The following is a 17,087-nucleotide window of genomic DNA, read 5'->3' as shown; positions in this document are numbered from 1 at the left end:
AAAATAATATTTATGAAATTTAAGAATATGTAATAATAAAAAAAATGCTTAATATTAAAACCAAATTACTTAATATAATATTGAACTGTTTACAATAAAATCTTTTATGATAGACAGAACAAATATTGAGCAATTCTAATTAATAGTCACAAGTTCACATATTTGCAAGCTGCCTTGTAGAAATAAATGTATTAAATATTATAAAATATAACAAATGACATTTATTTGTATAAACAATATTAATACATACCTGGAGATAAGGGTAAATAAAAGATCAGTGAGAATAGAGTCAAACAACGAACAGGAAGACAAGCACAAAGTGCCAAAACCGAAGTCTCTGTTGTAAAGAAATATATTATATAAGATCACATAATTATTTCATTAATACACTGTTATTTGCTAAATAAAGTTACACTAAAATATTAAAAGATTATTTGTTAATATTTTTTTATTTAAATTAAATTATAATAAGTCATTATCTAACTATAACAAACAAAAATAACTAAATAATAAGAGTCATAAGAAAAAAGTAGTAAAAAGTAAAGTAGATGATAAATAAAAGCACATTGGTTACTGTTAACTAATTTAATTATATAGAAATAATTTTATACAGGTTATATTAAATGAATCAGACGACATAATATATCTTAAAACAAAACAAATATATTAGAAGAGATTAATATGATCAAGAAAAGAAATATTCACAAAGCAAAAATACAATGTGAATAATTTATTTTGAGTACAGGTGCATTTATATAAATTTTAAAAAAAAATTAAATAACATTTTATTAAATAATGTAGAAGGGACATACCAGAAAGTAGAATGAAAATAGAAGAAATTGACAACAACAGTAACAAGGGATAGTAAAGTAAGAACAAGCAGCAAACCTGTAAAAAAAAATACATTAAAAAATATTAGATCTATATTAATAAAATATATATTTTATTAATAAAATATTCATTCAAAACGCCAGCGTTGTAGACTATCATAAAGAAAGTAAACTATTACGCTCAACAGAGAAACGGCGCCGTTTCGATCAAGAGAGAAACCTAATTTTACACCAACCACACGAGTAATTTTATATACAATCGTGAAGTGCGTAATTGTCGCGTAATCGTTTTGAAAAAGAGTGGAGTCTACTATTAAAAAATTAATTTTTTTCATGTAGATCCTATATTTTATTTATTTTTTTCAAAACGATTACACGACGATTACGCACTTCATGGTTGTAAGTATCTTTTCTCTAAAAGCATCGTTATCCGCATGCGCCTCCGTTTCGTCCACTCCAGATTAACCTTCCCGTCTCGCCCTCTCTCTTTTTTCCTTCTTTTTCTGAGCTTTCTTCATCTCCTTCCCTCGTCTCTTCCGTTTCCGTCCCATCTTTCTCTCACAAATCCTCTCTCTTGTTCTTCTCGCTCACTGCCTCTTCTCTCAAGACGGAAATAAAAAACAACAGGTCTATCTTTATTTGTATTTTATGATATTTTACAAGTTTTTTTTTTCCAAATGCTACAAATCTGAAGTTTCATGTTTCAGTCCTTTTTTTTTTTTTTTCCGCTCCTTCCTCTGATATCTGTAGGTTTGTTCTTTGCTCCCTTGTTTATTTCGCATAAATAATTTCTTGCGAACCCAGATCTGGCATTTATTTTTTAGATTTTTTTTTCCTATTTTTTTGTTGTTTTTAATTTTGCTTGCAGGTTTATTTGTCTTCAAATGTAGATAGATTTGTAGATCTTTTCTTTGGATGTTCTCCTGCGATTTTTTGTTTCCCTCGTAAGTATTTTCCTTCTCAATAGATATAAGAATTTAATGATTTCATTTCGGTTTTTTTTTTTTGCAATTTTGTTTTTTTTTTTCTGGGTTCCAGTGGCGATTTGTTTCGTTCAAGGGACATCTGAGAATTTTTTCTCAGATATGAATTTTTGTTTCGTTTTCTATTTTTTTTGTTTTTTTGACTATTATAACTTTTTTCTAACAAATCTGACATGTTTGTGATTGTGTTTAATTTTTTTTTCCTATAGCTGATTATTAAGGCTGAAACTATGGAGTTGTAAAATATCAAGCGTATATTTGTAATTTGTGTAAGTCAGAATCTTATTTTACACCTTTTAATGATGTGCATATATAGTTTTATCTTTTCAGTTTATAGTTTCTAATTTTTTTACTTGCATATGTAACAACCATTTGATAAGCAGGTTGTAGTTTGCATTTTAGCACATTTTTTTTTATCTCAAAGTGTTATTCTGCAGCTTTTAGGCACGAGTATATGTAATTTTATTGTTTGAGTTTGTAATGTTCAATTTTTTAACTTGCATGTGTACCAACTATCTGGAAAACACTTTGTAATTTGCATTTCAGCATATGTGTTTAGATGAGAATTTTATTCTACAACTTTTAGACATGACAGTAAGAACTTTTAATCTTTTAGTTTGTAGTGTGAAATTTTTTTACGTGCATATGTACCAACCATACCATCTGATAAAACACTTCTTGGCTTGTGTTTTAGCATATATGTTTAGATAAGAAGCTTATTTTACAGCTTTTAAGGACTGATCGTATATACTATATTTTAAGCATCATCATGTATACACTATCTCTTCTTGTTTGTACTCTATAGTTTTCGAAACTGCTAGTGTAGCAACTATTTGATAAAGAGTTTGTCACTTGGATTTTAGCATCTCTCTTTACATGGTAGCTGCATTTTTATACATTTTAGGTAGTTTCCAGCTTGTAGTTTTATAAACTGGATGTGTATGAACCACATGATAAAAACAGATAGAATACATAATGTTATCGAGAACAAAAATTAACTGATAAGAAAACCTAAACAATTACATAGAGTATTTTTTGGAAGTAAAAACCATATATCATATATTTTCAGATGGTAATTTTGTTCTAAGTTTAGTCTTCATTTTGTGAACTTTTGTGTATCAACTATGTGATAAATGGTCTAGAGTCTGCAATTTTTTTTTTTAATTTACGTCCATAAACATGCCACAAGAGCAGATATTCTATATGACAGAATTGAAAGGAGAACAAACAGACCCATATAATAGACCTAAAAATAGAGGAAAAATTAACCGTAGAAGGAAAATAATTACATACCTACTTATCTTTGGAACTTCAAAACGAGGAACTAATCTATCAACACTGAACCACTGAAAGTTTGTGCGATGTGAGTGAGAGGATTTTGATTTTGAAGGTGTAGGACGTAACAGGAAATGGAGTAGAAAGTAAAAATGAGTTTTGCTTTTATATGAATCGAGAAAGGGTGAAATCAGCAGAACGGAAGGATAAGAACAAAAAAAAAAAAAAATTATTTAACTTTTTCGAATCTGATAATAATACTGCGAACGGTGGAACCGGTGGTACACGTGCAGAGAACGTGAAAGACTATCCAATTTCTACAAATCCGAGATTAACAAATGCCAAACAATCCAAGCGGTGACTGCTTCGTCAGCCATGCGATAAAACCATATCCAAAAGTAAAAGAAAGTATATCCAATAAGTAAATAAAACAGATTAAAAAAATATGTAGATAAAATGGTAGAATTTATGTGAAGGCCAGAAGAACTGAAAAAGAAAATAAAATTAAAATATTTTGCAGAACCGACATAGTTTGCGGGAACATTCCCGTAAAGAAAAAGTGATTTTACACAAAATTCATTAAACACACACATGACAGCAGATATCAGTAAAATGAATTGAAATACAGGGACAAATTTGGAAGAAATATTAGACAACACCTGCCTGCTTATTGGCGTTTATTATATATAAGAAATATACACGTTATATATATATATATATATATATATGTTTAAATATGTAAATGCTATGGAGATTTTTTAGAAAACAGTTTTTTTTCCTACTACACTTCCACGTTAATATATATTAAATTGTTAATTAATATAACTTAAAATTTTAATCTTATTATTTAATTTATTAATCTTATAACATAAAATTAATATAATATTTGATATAAGTTAGATATTACTTAACTATACTAATATGATTAAACACTAATTATATTATTTTAATTTTATTATTCAAGTCTATTTATCTCACTAATAAGTTAGATATTATTTATATTGTATTAGTATAATTAGGCACTAATGAGTTAATAATTGCTCAAAATAAATTTTAAGAGTCTGTTTGGGATTGTCTTAGGAGTAATAAAAATTATTTAAATAGTCTTAAAAACTTTTTAATAGAAAAATTAAATTATTTGAGTGTTAAATATTAAAATAATTTTTAATTTCAAATAAATCAAAAAGTATGTTTGAGAAAAATATATTTTTTCTAAACGTATTTTATGAAAAATTAGACCCGACCAAAATCGAGAAAATAAAAAATTTTGATTTTAACACCAAAATTTATGAAAAAGGAAAAATCTACTCTTTCCGTGTCAGGAGGAATTTTTTTTAGTGATTAAAAAACTATTTTTTAATAAAATTATGATTTTTTTATTTCCAAAAAAAGAAAAAGAAAAGAAGCGTTGGCTGTAGAGCCACCATTATGAAAATCGTGCATGGCGGTTTTCAACCTTGAGCAGCGCTTGTTTCGGTCCAGTTGAGTCAAGTCAATGGGCTGTCGGCGAACTCTGCCATGATCCAAAGTTTTCTTGTTCACTCGATTATTTCTAGCATCTTCATTTATGGCATCTCGCTGCAAGTGCAATCTGTGATGCCACATGGTAGTGAGGGATGGGTATAACTAATACTACCAAGCCATTCCTCTTCTTTGTTCTGCTTCTACTCCTCAGAACATGCTTCTCCATTGATGGCGATACCCTTTCGATAGGCCAGTCCCTTTCAGCCGTGAATACCGACAGCATATCATCTCCAGGTGGCAAGTTTGAACTCGGATTCTTCAAACGAGGCATTCCTTCAAAAATCTACTTGGGGATATGGTACAAACGGTTCGAGGGCCAGAGGATTGTTTGGGTAGCGAATAGAGAGAACCATTTGTCTGACCCATCTACTTCAAGACTCGAATTCTCAGAAGATGGCAATCTAGTCCTTCTTGAAGGTTCCTCCAATAAACCATTTTGGTCCACAAATTCGAGGTATCTCCCCTCAAATTTAACTGAAGCAGCACTTCTAGACGATGGAAATTTTGTTTTAAGAGAAAAATCGAACATTTCTACTACATTTTGGGAGAGTTTCGACCATCCAACTGATACATGGTTGCCAGGTGCAAAGCTTGGGGTCGATATAGCTGGAAAGGTATCGAAGCAGCTTATTTCATGGACAGATTCAGAAGATCCATCACCGGGTCTGTTCTCATTCTCGTTGAGGCTAGACCCAAATGGAAGCAGTGAATATATCTTGGAGTGGAACAGGTCCCAAGTTTATTGGAGTAGTGGTGTTTGGGATGGAAATACTTTCGGCTTCGTTCCTGAATTGAAGTTGAATAATGTCTTCAACTTCAGTTTCGTTTCAAATGAAAATGAAACCTATTTTACTTATTCTCGTTTTGATACTTCTCTCATGTCACATTTTGTGATTAATTCTACCGGACAGATCCAGCAACTTACATGGCTGTCCTCCGTTCAGCCATGGGGTCTATTCTGGGCTCAACCGGCATCACTATCCAATGTCTACGCTTTCTGTGGTCCATTTGGCATATATGATGATAATTCATCTAACCTTTGTGATTGTCCAAAAGGTTTTGAACCATTTTCAGATACCCAGACCAGACTAAACGTATGGTCCAGTGGTTGTTTGTGGAAACACCCTTTGCAATGTGGAAATCTAAATAGCAAAAGAGATTGGTTCCTGAAAATACCAAACATTAAATTTCCTGTTAACTCGAACGCATATTTGGCAGTGAGTGCTCGAAGATGTGAATTGGCTTGTATGAATAATTGTTCTTGCACAGCTTATGCTCATAACAGCAGTGGGTGTCTGATATGGGAAGGAGCTCTTTTGAACTTGCAGCGACCCTCAGATGGTGGTGAGGCTGGACAAGATATCTCTCTTAGACTTGCTGCTGATGAGCGTCAAATTAGTACCGAAGGCAGGATGAATAAGATGAAATCTACTTAAGTTTTCATTCACTGAATTTATACGTAATTTTGTTCTGATATAGCTAATAATCATTCTTATCATCATAATCAGGAAACAAATGGAAAGTATGGGTGATTGTAGCTGTACTGGTCGCTGCAGGGCTAATCTTATGCCTCTCCGTTTGTTTCTCAAGCAAGAGAAAGCTCAAACGCAAAGGTAAGTGTAAGTTCTAACGTTACATAGAAATCCTTAGAAAGTTTCATTTTTCTATTTTTTTGTTTCTGGGTTTGGTGGATCACTAGCAACAACAAAATGCTCCACCAAAATTTTGGACAAGAAATCTGTGACATTACTTTGTTGAATTGTTCTTGAGAGTGTTGCTCAAGGCTTTGTCTAATCAATTGATGAATATATTCTTCATGCTCTTGAAATCATTTGAACCATGTTTTCGGGAGAAATCCCACAAGCCTCACCAACACATTGAAAAACTCCTTGAATTGATTTTATCGTAGCAAACACTGGATTTTCCACTAAAAGACAACAATCGCATCATTCTGTACCAAACAGGAGATGAGGCACCCTCAAGCAATGATCTAATGCTATTTGATCTTAGTACTGAAATTCATGCAATCAGTGAAGGAACAAACACTAAAGAAAATGATAAGAAAAGAGGAAAGAAGGATGTTGAGTTACCACTATTTAGTTATGAGAGCGTATCAGCTGCAACCGATAATTTCTCAATTGCAAATAAGCTTGGAGAAGGAGGTTTTGGACCTGTCTACAAGGTATGTATGTTCCATTTTGCTAAATGGGTATACTTAAAAAAAAAAAAATTAAGACAACTGACAATGGTAAACGTTGAAGAAATTTAAAGTATTTATGGTTCTATTTCATAGGGAAAGTTACTTAAGGGGCGGGAAATTGCAGTGAAAATGCTTTCAAAAAGATCTGGACAGGGGCTTGAGGAGTTCAGAAATGAGACAATACTGATTGCAAAACTTCAGCATAGAAATCTTGTCAAACTCTTGGGTTGTTGTATTGAAGGAGATGAGAAAATACTAATATATGAGTACATGCCCAATAAAAGTTTGGACTTCTACCTTTTTGGTGTGTCCTTGTTTCGTCATCTTGATGCTTATTATATACATATATCTATATAAGCTAAATGTATACATATATGTATAATTCTGGATTCTTGAGTGCTAATTTCCTTTGCTGCACCCTTTAAACAGATCCAATCATGAAAAAGATGTTAGATTGGGGGACACGCATTCACATTATTGAAGGGATTGCTCAAGGACTTCTCTATCTTCAAGTATTCAAGGTTAAGAATTATACATAGAGATATGAAACCCAGTAACATTCTCTTAGATAGTGAAATGAACCCGAAAATTTCAGATTTTGGCATGGCTCGAATATTTGGAGATAATGAAATACAAGCAAACACTAATCGGATTGTTGGAACTTTGTAAGTATGCAATCTATTCCACATGCATCCCATATTTACAAGTGCCACCTAAATTTACTAAGCGAGCTACTAAACGCTGAGTTTTGGAATCCAGTGGCTACATGTCTCCTGAATATGCCATGGAGGGTTTGTATTCAATAAAATCCGATGTGTTTAGCTTTGGAGTATTGCTACTCGAGATTGTGAGTGGAAAGAAGAACACTGGCTTTTATAACCACCGGTCACTCAATCTTCTTAGATATGTGTGTAGCTTTTATACCCTATTACGTCTTTCATGGTTTTACATTAATAGTTTATGAATTAGGATCCTCTTTAATTGTCCGAATGTATTGAATGGTCCAATGCAAAGAGAGATAGACACAACTTTAAATGAGCATGTGTGGTCAACATTGCTTGAAAATCCTATGCTGTTAGCATTAAAATTTGTAGAGCCCACATGATGGGCTATCTATCTCTAGAAATGGACCGTCCAATTTGGTTGGACAATTGTAGATGATCTATATTATAAGTTATAATCTGAATTTCTCTTAATTTTTAACGAAATTTACATTGATTTGTAATGAATACAGGCTTGGGAGTTGTGGAGAGATGGTCAGAGTTTGGAGTTGATAGATTCAACGATAGGGTATCCATCTTCCACTTCTACTCTGGTGAGATACATTAACATCGGCCTACTTTGTGTTCAAGAAAGTCCAGCTGATCGACCTACCATGCTTGATGTGGTTTCAATGATTAGTAATGAATATGCACCTCTGCCTACACCCAAGCAACCTGCTTTTACAGCAGGCCGGAATTTGATGCACACGAATCCAACAATTAACTCTGCAGAGAATTGCTCAATAAACAGTGTGACTATTTCGTTAATGGAGGCTCGATGAGTGCTACCATTTCGTTTATTAATTAATTGTGCAGGCTGCCTCGTGAACCCATTGTAAATGGGTCCAACAATGAATTTCTCGTTTTTATGCACAGGCAAAGCATCCAGAAAGTAATTTTCTGGGTTACAGGAGCTCAAACATGTTGCAGAGTATAGACAAATAATATTGTAATTTCAAGAAGTCGGATAGGAACTTCGTAGTAATTCTCTCTTGGATCCGATTATTTAATTTCAGGTGAAGAGTCTGTAATACAACAAGTGCATGGTGAAATACATATAAACTCACTCTGGAAATAGTATAAAAGAATTATGCCATTTAAGGATGTTAAAAAATATTTTAAAAAAATTACACAATCGGTAAAACCTGATCGGCCGACTAACACTGCCCTTTTTTAAAAGTAAACTAATTCGGTAAGCTTCCACATCTTCAATATTTTTGTGTCGATAAAGAAGTTATTGATAATAGAAATAGCCAAGATATCTAGCACCGATCAAAACACATTTAATAATATATATATTTATATAATATATATATATATATATATATATACACGTACATTCTAGTTCGGGAGCAATGTGCAAATCACGTTTGTCTAGTTTTGTGAAACAATTTTTTTACATAAATAATATGATTTTTTACAGAAAAAAATGATTAATGAATAATTTAATGCATAGAAACAAAAAGTAAATTGTAACAAATATCTTTGGATGATGATAGGTTAGTGAAGTATAATAATTACATGTTTAGATAGATTAGAAAACAAAAAGATTGCTAAACTTTTTTAATACAAGTTTAATACAACTATTTGCTCATCTAGATATCTCAATCTTGATTCCAAAGTATCACCACCACCACCACCACCACTTAGACCAGTAAAGAGTGAAACTACCTCAAAGAGGTCATTAATGGCAAGCTTGTCAATATCATCACTCCATAACCATCTAAGCGTTATAAATTATGAGGAATACTATACATCAACTATTATTCACTCTCATATCTTATACTTATAATTTTTTTTATACGGTGTGAGGATTTTTTCTTAAGGTGTGGGGTGATGAATAATATTTGATGAGAATAATTTTTTATAAACTATTGGCTACAGAGTAAAGCATCAATAAGTCACACAAGACAACAGAAAACTACACCAAATAGAAAGCCAGGATTCAAAATTAAGGAAATAGAGGAAATTTGGATCAAAGGAATCACCAGAACAAAAGAAATCATGGTCATCTTCACAAAGGCCACCGAGATTGTTGCCATCTGGAATTGATTTATCACATCTCCCCAATTTTTGAATTACCATTTTCTTCACAAGTAGGAACAACTTTGCCACGACAACCAGCTGTTGGTCCCCTGCTTAGGGATAAACTAAATGCAAATAAATAAATTTGCAACAAGAAAATAGGTGTTTTACACAAAATACCATTAACTTTGCATCAAGGTATAAATTAATTCAAAAAATCACTAATCATTCCCTCAATATAAGAATTAGTGCCAGATCCTTGTACGTCAATGAAATGAACCCAAAAATATCAAATTTTGGCATGGCTCTAATAGTTGGAGATAATGAAATACAAGCAAACACCAATCAAATTGTTGGAACTTAATCTATCCCAAGTGCATCCCATATTTGCAAGTGCCACCCAAATATACTAAGCACTGAATTTTGGAATCCAGCAGCACATGTCTCACGAATATATCATGGAGGGTCTGTATTTGATAAAGTCTGATGTGCTTAGCTTTGAAATATTGCTTCTCGAGATTGTGAGCAATGCTAGGTACAGTCCCTAAAAGGGGATTGCAATGCAAATTTAGGTTATTTTAACTTTAAAATTTTTTAAAATTACAAAATTATCCCTCTTAAAATGATATTTTCTCTCACATTTAATAATGTGTCTGCACATGCAGTCCCCATTTGAGGACTGTAAATATAATTTCTCTTTGATAAAGTCTGATGTGCTTAGCTTTGAAATATTGCTTCTCTGAGATTGTGAGTGGGAAGAAGAATAAAGACTTTTATAATCACGGATCACTAATTTTCTTAGATATGTGCGTTACTTTTATACCCTAATACGTTTTCGTGTTTTTACAATAATAATTCATAAATTAGGACCCTCTTTAATTGTCCTAGTGTAGTGGATGATCTACTAAATAGACAACTTTAAATGCCCACGTGTGGTCAACATTGCTAAAAAATTCTATGTTGCTAGTGCATTAAAAGTTGAAGAGCCCACATGATGTGCTATCTATTTCTAGAATTGGACCATCCAATTTGGCAGTTAATTAAAAATGATCTATATTATAATTTATAAACTAAATGACGCTTAATTTCTAACGAAATTGACATTGATTTGAAATGAATACAGGCTTGGGAGTTGTGGAGAGATGGTCATAAACATTTAATTATCATAAACATTTATAAAAAAAAATAAAAAATTCACAACATCATTAAAAAACACTTCCTTAATTATTAAGTAAAAAAAAAAAAAAATTTCGGGACACATCTAAGGGTCATAACCCGTATGTACGTACTAAGGGTTTATGACCCATTTTGGCTTAAAAGTTCAATTGTGGCTGCCTCATATCCGATGATCATGTAATGCTATCGGCCGGGAACATGATTTAGAGGTGCATGCAACAGCTTAAGAGCTCCCGCACTGAATTTATCATCTTTATGCATTGGCAAAGCATCCATGTTGGAAGTAGTTTGTGGGTCACAAGATGGGTTCAAACAAGCTGTAGAGTACATACAGATACATGCATTGTAATTTCATGAAGTCGGCTAGGAAGAAACTTCGAAGTAATTCTCCCTTGGAACCGATTCTTTTATTTCGGGTGAAGAGTGATCTACAATACAACAAGTGCATGGTGATCAAATACATATAACTATTGAGGTAGATATATATTGCCTTTTTATTCAAGTGATATTTAGCCACGACAAGGGCAAAAATAATTCCTGCATCCCTGCATGTAACTAAGATTTTCTTCCTTCACAAATACGAGGACTATCAATAAATTTGAAATAGCATCCTCGATCTTCTCAGAAAAAAAAAGGCAAAAATAATTCCTAGAAATTGTGTTAGATAGAACCTTGAGCTTGATGCTTCACAAATTGATCAGTAATAAACGGCATGTTGTTCATGTTGTCAATTCCTGAAGTAGTTGGTAGCCCCAGCTTTCCCTATCTATGATGACTCAAGCCCGGAATTTTTAGCTCAAGTGCATTTTCACTTTCATATGGTTAATCTAGTGTGAAACATATATAACGATAGAATTAATTACCCTATAATATAAATATATAATTGAAAAATATTGTGTCGGATTGAATTGATGCCCATTTCGATTTCTTACTGGCTTTCTTTTGTAAGTAACAATATTCTAGCGTTTTGAATAAACTAACTCTGGAAATATGCTTGACATAATATTGTAAGAACACAGAAACTGAATGGAAAAGATGGTAAGAATCACAAGGCCAACTTGCCTTTTTCCTTCTGCTATATTCCTTTAAATAGTACATCTTTACAAGAGTTAAACATGGTAACGTAGTAACGTACAAAACAAGAATTAAATATGGTAATGTACAAGATGGAAAGTATGACTAATTAGCATGATACACGTAAAAGAGAAAATCAAGGAATCAAGGAAAATTGTTCACGCTGATTCTGGAGGAGATTGAGTTGCAGATTCACTTTTGGAAGGTTCAGGGATACTTGGTCTAACACCCCTCAAAGTGATGGGGAGCAAAATCACCATTAGTTTGGACCTTAAGAAAGTGAACCTTGGAGCTGTTTGATCCTTGGTGAATAGATTTGCAATCTGATCTTGTGTAGAGATATGTTTCACTTGAATGTCTTTGTTTAGAACTTTTTCTCTGATGAAGTGATAATCTATCTCAATATGTTTGGTCCGAGCATGAAACACCGGTTTAGATGCCAAGGCAATGACTCCAATATTGTCACACCAAATTGTTGGAGTTGAAGGTAGGAACAATCCTAGTTATTTCATGAGCATCCAGATCCAATATATTTCAGCAGTAGCATGGCCAAGCTTCGATACTCTGCTTCTGTACTACTCTTGGAGACTATTGGTTGTTTCTTAGCTGTCCAGGTGATGAGATTTTGTCCTAGAAATATGCCATAGCCTGTTGTGCTTCTACGGTCATCCGGATTGCCCGCCCAATTGAAGTCATAATAGGCTTGTAAATTGACATCACCAGGAGTAAAGTAAAGGCCATAGTCAATACTATCCTTAAGGTAGCAAAGCACACGCTTAATAGCAATCCAATGGGGCTCACGGGGATTGTGCATGAATTGGCACAATTGGTTGACGGCATATGCAATATCAGGGGGTGAGATGGTATAGTATTGAAGAGCCCCAACTACACGACGATATTCAGTAGGGTCAGACAATAACTCACTGTCTTCAGAGGAGAGTTTCGGACCTGAGGTTGTTGGACAGCTAAGTGGCTTAGCACCCACCATTTTGGTGCTTTCCAGTAGATCAGTTATGTATCGTGCTTGGTGAAGGTGAAGCCCATGTTGGTCACGGCAAGCCTATACACCTAGAAAAAAACTCAACTCACCCAGGTCTTTAACAAGAAATGAATCCTTAAGAGATGAGACAAATGAGTCAATTGCATTCTTACTAGAACCAGTGACCAATATGTCATCAACGTACACCAACACATACAATTTTACAGAACCAGTAGCATAGATAAAAAGGGAATAATCAGCAGTAGACTCAATGAATCCGTAATCCAATAGCGATTGTGAGAGGCGTCAAAACCAAGCACGTGGTGCTTGTTTGAGACCGTACAGAGACTTATGCAATCGGCAAACATAGTCTGGATGATTCGCATCAACAAACCCTTGAGGTTGTTCCATAAAAACCTCTTCATCTAAAGACCCATGCAGAAAAGCATTTGAAATATCTAATTGGCGTATATTCCAATTGAGAGAAACTGCTAAAGCAAGAATCATACGAACTGTTGTGTGTTTCACTACTGGTGAAAAAGTCTCAGCATAATCAACTCCATACTTTTGATCAAACCCTTTTGCAACTAGACACCCTTTATAGCGCTCAACATTGCCGTCAGAGAACTGTTTTATCTTAAAAACCCATTTATTTCAAACAAACAATATGCTTGCCTGGTGGGCGAGGGCAGAGCGACCAAGTCCCATTTACCATCAATGCATCAAATTCATTCCCCATCGTAGCACGTCATTCTGGAGAAGAAATGGCTTGTGTGTAGGTGGAAGGCTCATTATTGGTAATGACCGTGGAGAGTACCTGGAGGGGATGCCAAGTCGAGTGGAAGACGTTAAAATCAGGAAAGACTCTGGATTTGGAGTTGCCGGTCATCGATTTGGTTGTGATTCGGCGTTGGCCATTTGCTTGGTTGGTGGGTGGATTTAAGGCAGATAAAAGTGGTGGTGTGGGGATTTCAGTTGCAGATGGAATGCCAGAGGAAATCGATGGTGTGGGGATTTCAGTTGCAGATTGAAGGTTCGGTAGAATGGGCGGACTGCTTTTTTCTTGGAAAGGAACAACATTTGGGTTGTCAATAGTGGGAGAGTGCCGAAATGGGATTGATTCAGTTTCAGGGGTGGGTGATGGCTGGTGAAAAGGGAGGGATTTGGTTGCAGATGTGGGAGAAGGCTGAGAAAAGGTAAAAAGAGGAAGTGATGAAGTAGAAGGAGATATACATGGGGAAACTTTACTCAGCGAGGCAAGTGAAGAGAGGACTCCACGATTTGCAGGGAAATCTTGTTCATTGAAAATGACACTGCGCAACACATATAGTCGGCCAGTATGATAGTCAAGACATCGATAGCCTCGTTGTTGACTGGCATAGCCGATAAAAATGCATTCCTTACTTCGAAAAGATAATTTTTGAGGTTCATATGGTTTAAGGAAAGGAAAACATGCAGATCCAAAAATTTTTAGATGTGAATATTTGGGAACTTTTTGATGAAGCATGTGAAAATGCGTTAAATTTTGTAGCACTTTGGTAGGGAGTCGATTTATGAGATAAACGGATGTTAGAAAAGCATCGGGCCAATATGTATTCGGTAGGTGGGATCGGGCTAGAAGAGTTAACCGGGTTTCAACAACATGACGATGTTTTCGCTCAGAGATCCCATTTTGTTTAGAGGTATGTGGGCACGTTAATTGGTGAAAAATGCCATGCTCTTGTAAAAAAGATTTGAAGGCAATGGAGAGAAATTCTCCACCATTATCAGTTTGTAATTGTTGGATTTTACAAGAGAATACATTTTCAACTAGAGCCTTAAATTGTTTAAAAATTGCAAAAACCTCATTTTAAACTTAATGGGATATAACCAAGTGAAACGAGAAAAATCATCAATAAAAAGAACATAATATTTGGATCCACAAACCGAATACATAGGTGATGTCCATACATCTGAATGAATAAGTGCAAAAGGGTGATTGGTTTGTCAAGTTGAGTCACTGAAGGATAATTGTTTGGATTTCCCTAAAGGGCACGATGAACAAAACTCTTCTTTATTGGATGTAGAAACATTTAAATATTTGGAATGAATCAATTTATTTAAAACAACTTGAGAAGGGTGGCCCAGATGATCATGCCATGTGGCAAGAGTTGTGGACACGTCGAGTCTTGTAGCAAAACAATAAATTTTATTTGAACAAGATTTATTGTCTGCAATTGGATAGAGTCCGTTCTTAACTTGCCCTTGGAGTAGAAGTCGTCCCATGTTGTTCTTCTTCACAGAAAAATCATTAGTTAATACAAAATAACAATCATTATCCAAACAAAAACGGTTAATAGAGATCAAATTTGAGGATGCATTTGGACAATGAAGAACATTGGATAGAGCGAAATTTGAATGATTTGTGGTGAGAGATGTGGTACCCATATTTTTTTTATCATCAAACCTAAGTCATTTCCAACTGTGATTGTTTCTTCTCCTTCATAAGGCTGCGAGTTGGTGAGATTTGCCGTATTACTGGTAATGTGAGCATTAGCCCCACTGTCTGCATATCACACCTGTTGAGCATAAGAGGTATTACCTTCAACAGCCATAACAGCTAGATCTGATGGTGGGTGGCGGCCTTGATAGGAAAAATCAAACCGATGATAATAGTCAAGTGCCGTGTGACCCTTTTTACCACAAATTTGACAAATGGGACAGTTGTCAAGGGATTGGGACACATCAACCTTATTGTTGGAAGAGGTCGAATGGGTAGGGGGACGATTAGAGTATTGTTGGAAGAGGTCTTGTTCATCCACGGGTTTGCCAGCAGCGGACAATTGATTGGAGACGAGCTTGGCCTCTTCAATGTAAGAGAGCGATGGTTGGTTGCCCTGTGAAATGGTTTGAAGTTGCCTTTTGAGAAGGGCAATGCGAGAGCATGAGGTAGAAGAAAAACGGGCTTGAAGAGCATCCTATACCTGCTTGGAAGTCTCCAGATTGAGAACGGTGGAGACAAGTTTTTCAATAATAGAGGCATAAAGCCAACTGAGTACACTGTTATCTTGTTTAGACCAGTGGATGTACTCTGGATTTAGGGAGTTATTGGGTAGAGTCTTGGTTGGAGCAGGGTTGGTGCCATCAACTAGACCAACCATACCGTGACTCTTCAAAAAAATAAAAAATTGGATTCTCCAGGTGAGGATTTAGGGAGTTAATTTTATAATATTTTTTATTCAATTTTTTTTCTCTTCTTTTCTAAAATTAAAAAAATGCTCAACTCAAACTATCTTACGGATCCAGTCCATAAGCATCTCTCTTAATCGGATTCAGTCCAACACGAGATTTTATTTACTCTCTAAAGCGTGTCCAGATTAACTGAATAAAAATAAAAATATTCATAATTTGAGATGTAACGAAAACAAATGGCAAACACTATTGTCATCTAGAACTACCCTCAAAGACGACTTTAGAATGGCACTAAGTCATGAAGTCATGATCAACTTGTCGTTCAACATGACTATTTTTCTTGTCATTTGTAAACATTTTTTTGTGGGGGTGGGGGGGTTGGGGACCCAAAACAGACATGACGAGATTGTTGGAAGTGGAAGTTTTGTCGTTTTAGCATTACTGACCCATTTACCCTTTCTTATGGCAACAATTTACCTCTGCTTCCTATCACTTTTTTTTCCCCCCTCTTCTAGACTTTGCCGCTACTTTTTTTTTTTTATTCATAATGACCACCTTGTATTCTCAAATTATTTCATCCTGATTGAAGTTCAATTAGTCATATTAATTTATTTATATTTTGATCATTTTTTTATAAAGTCTCTAACAAATAATAAAACTTTGATAATTTAAAGGAAATACTTAGAAAAAAAGTAAATATATTTACTTAAATTTTCGGTTTCAAAGCTATTTTAAAAAAGAAAGAATATATAAAAGTTTTTACACTTTCTATTCATTAATTTCCTCCAAAGTAATTGTACACAGATTTAAATTTATAAATTATTTACGCATTTTTTGTGCTAATTAATTAATTTTGTTGAAACGACTGTTTTCTTCAGGCATATTTCTCTTCTTTTTTCCTGGCTTATTTTTTGTCTACTAATGGTAGTACTACAAGCCTACCGAACAACTTGTTTCAATCCAAAAATCTTAGCCCTCAATATTTTTATGATATGTAATATGTAATGAAAAACGTGACAAAATACCGTTTTCCAAAGCATTACAGGTGATTACCCTAGCACTTTCAACGGCTTCTCTATTTTTGAATTT

The 17,087-nt window shown here is 34.2% G+C and overlaps 2 long non-coding RNA genes and 1 pseudogene across 2 annotated transcripts; 2 read left to right on the top strand and 1 right to left on the bottom strand.

Annotated features, from left to right (window-relative positions):
* Positions 1-805: 805 nt before the first annotated feature.
* Positions 806-3,734, bottom strand: LOC118344851. The gene is made up of 2 exons (XR_004798549.1): positions 3,107-3,734; positions 806-888 (listed from the first exon to the last, which is right to left on the bottom strand). It is a non-coding gene; the product is annotated as an uncharacterized LOC118344851 (long non-coding RNA).
* On the top strand, positions 1,228-2,675 carry LOC109006525. The gene is made up of 2 exons (XR_001998672.2): positions 1,228-1,457; positions 1,699-2,675. It is a non-coding gene; the product is annotated as an uncharacterized LOC109006525 (long non-coding RNA).
* A 788-nt stretch (positions 3,735-4,522) lies between the features above and the next one.
* LOC109006516 lies at positions 4,523-8,377 on the top strand (annotated as a pseudogene).
* Positions 8,378-17,087: the final 8,710 nt, after the last annotated feature.

The sequence above is a fragment of the Juglans regia genome, chromosome 16, assembly GCF_001411555.2.
Source record: "Juglans regia cultivar Chandler chromosome 16, Walnut 2.0, whole genome shotgun sequence".
Classification (NCBI taxonomy): domain Eukaryota; kingdom Viridiplantae; phylum Streptophyta; class Magnoliopsida; order Fagales; family Juglandaceae; genus Juglans; species Juglans regia.
The sequence above is the reverse complement of the archived record's forward strand: the minus strand, read 5'-3'. Positions and strand labels throughout refer to the sequence as shown.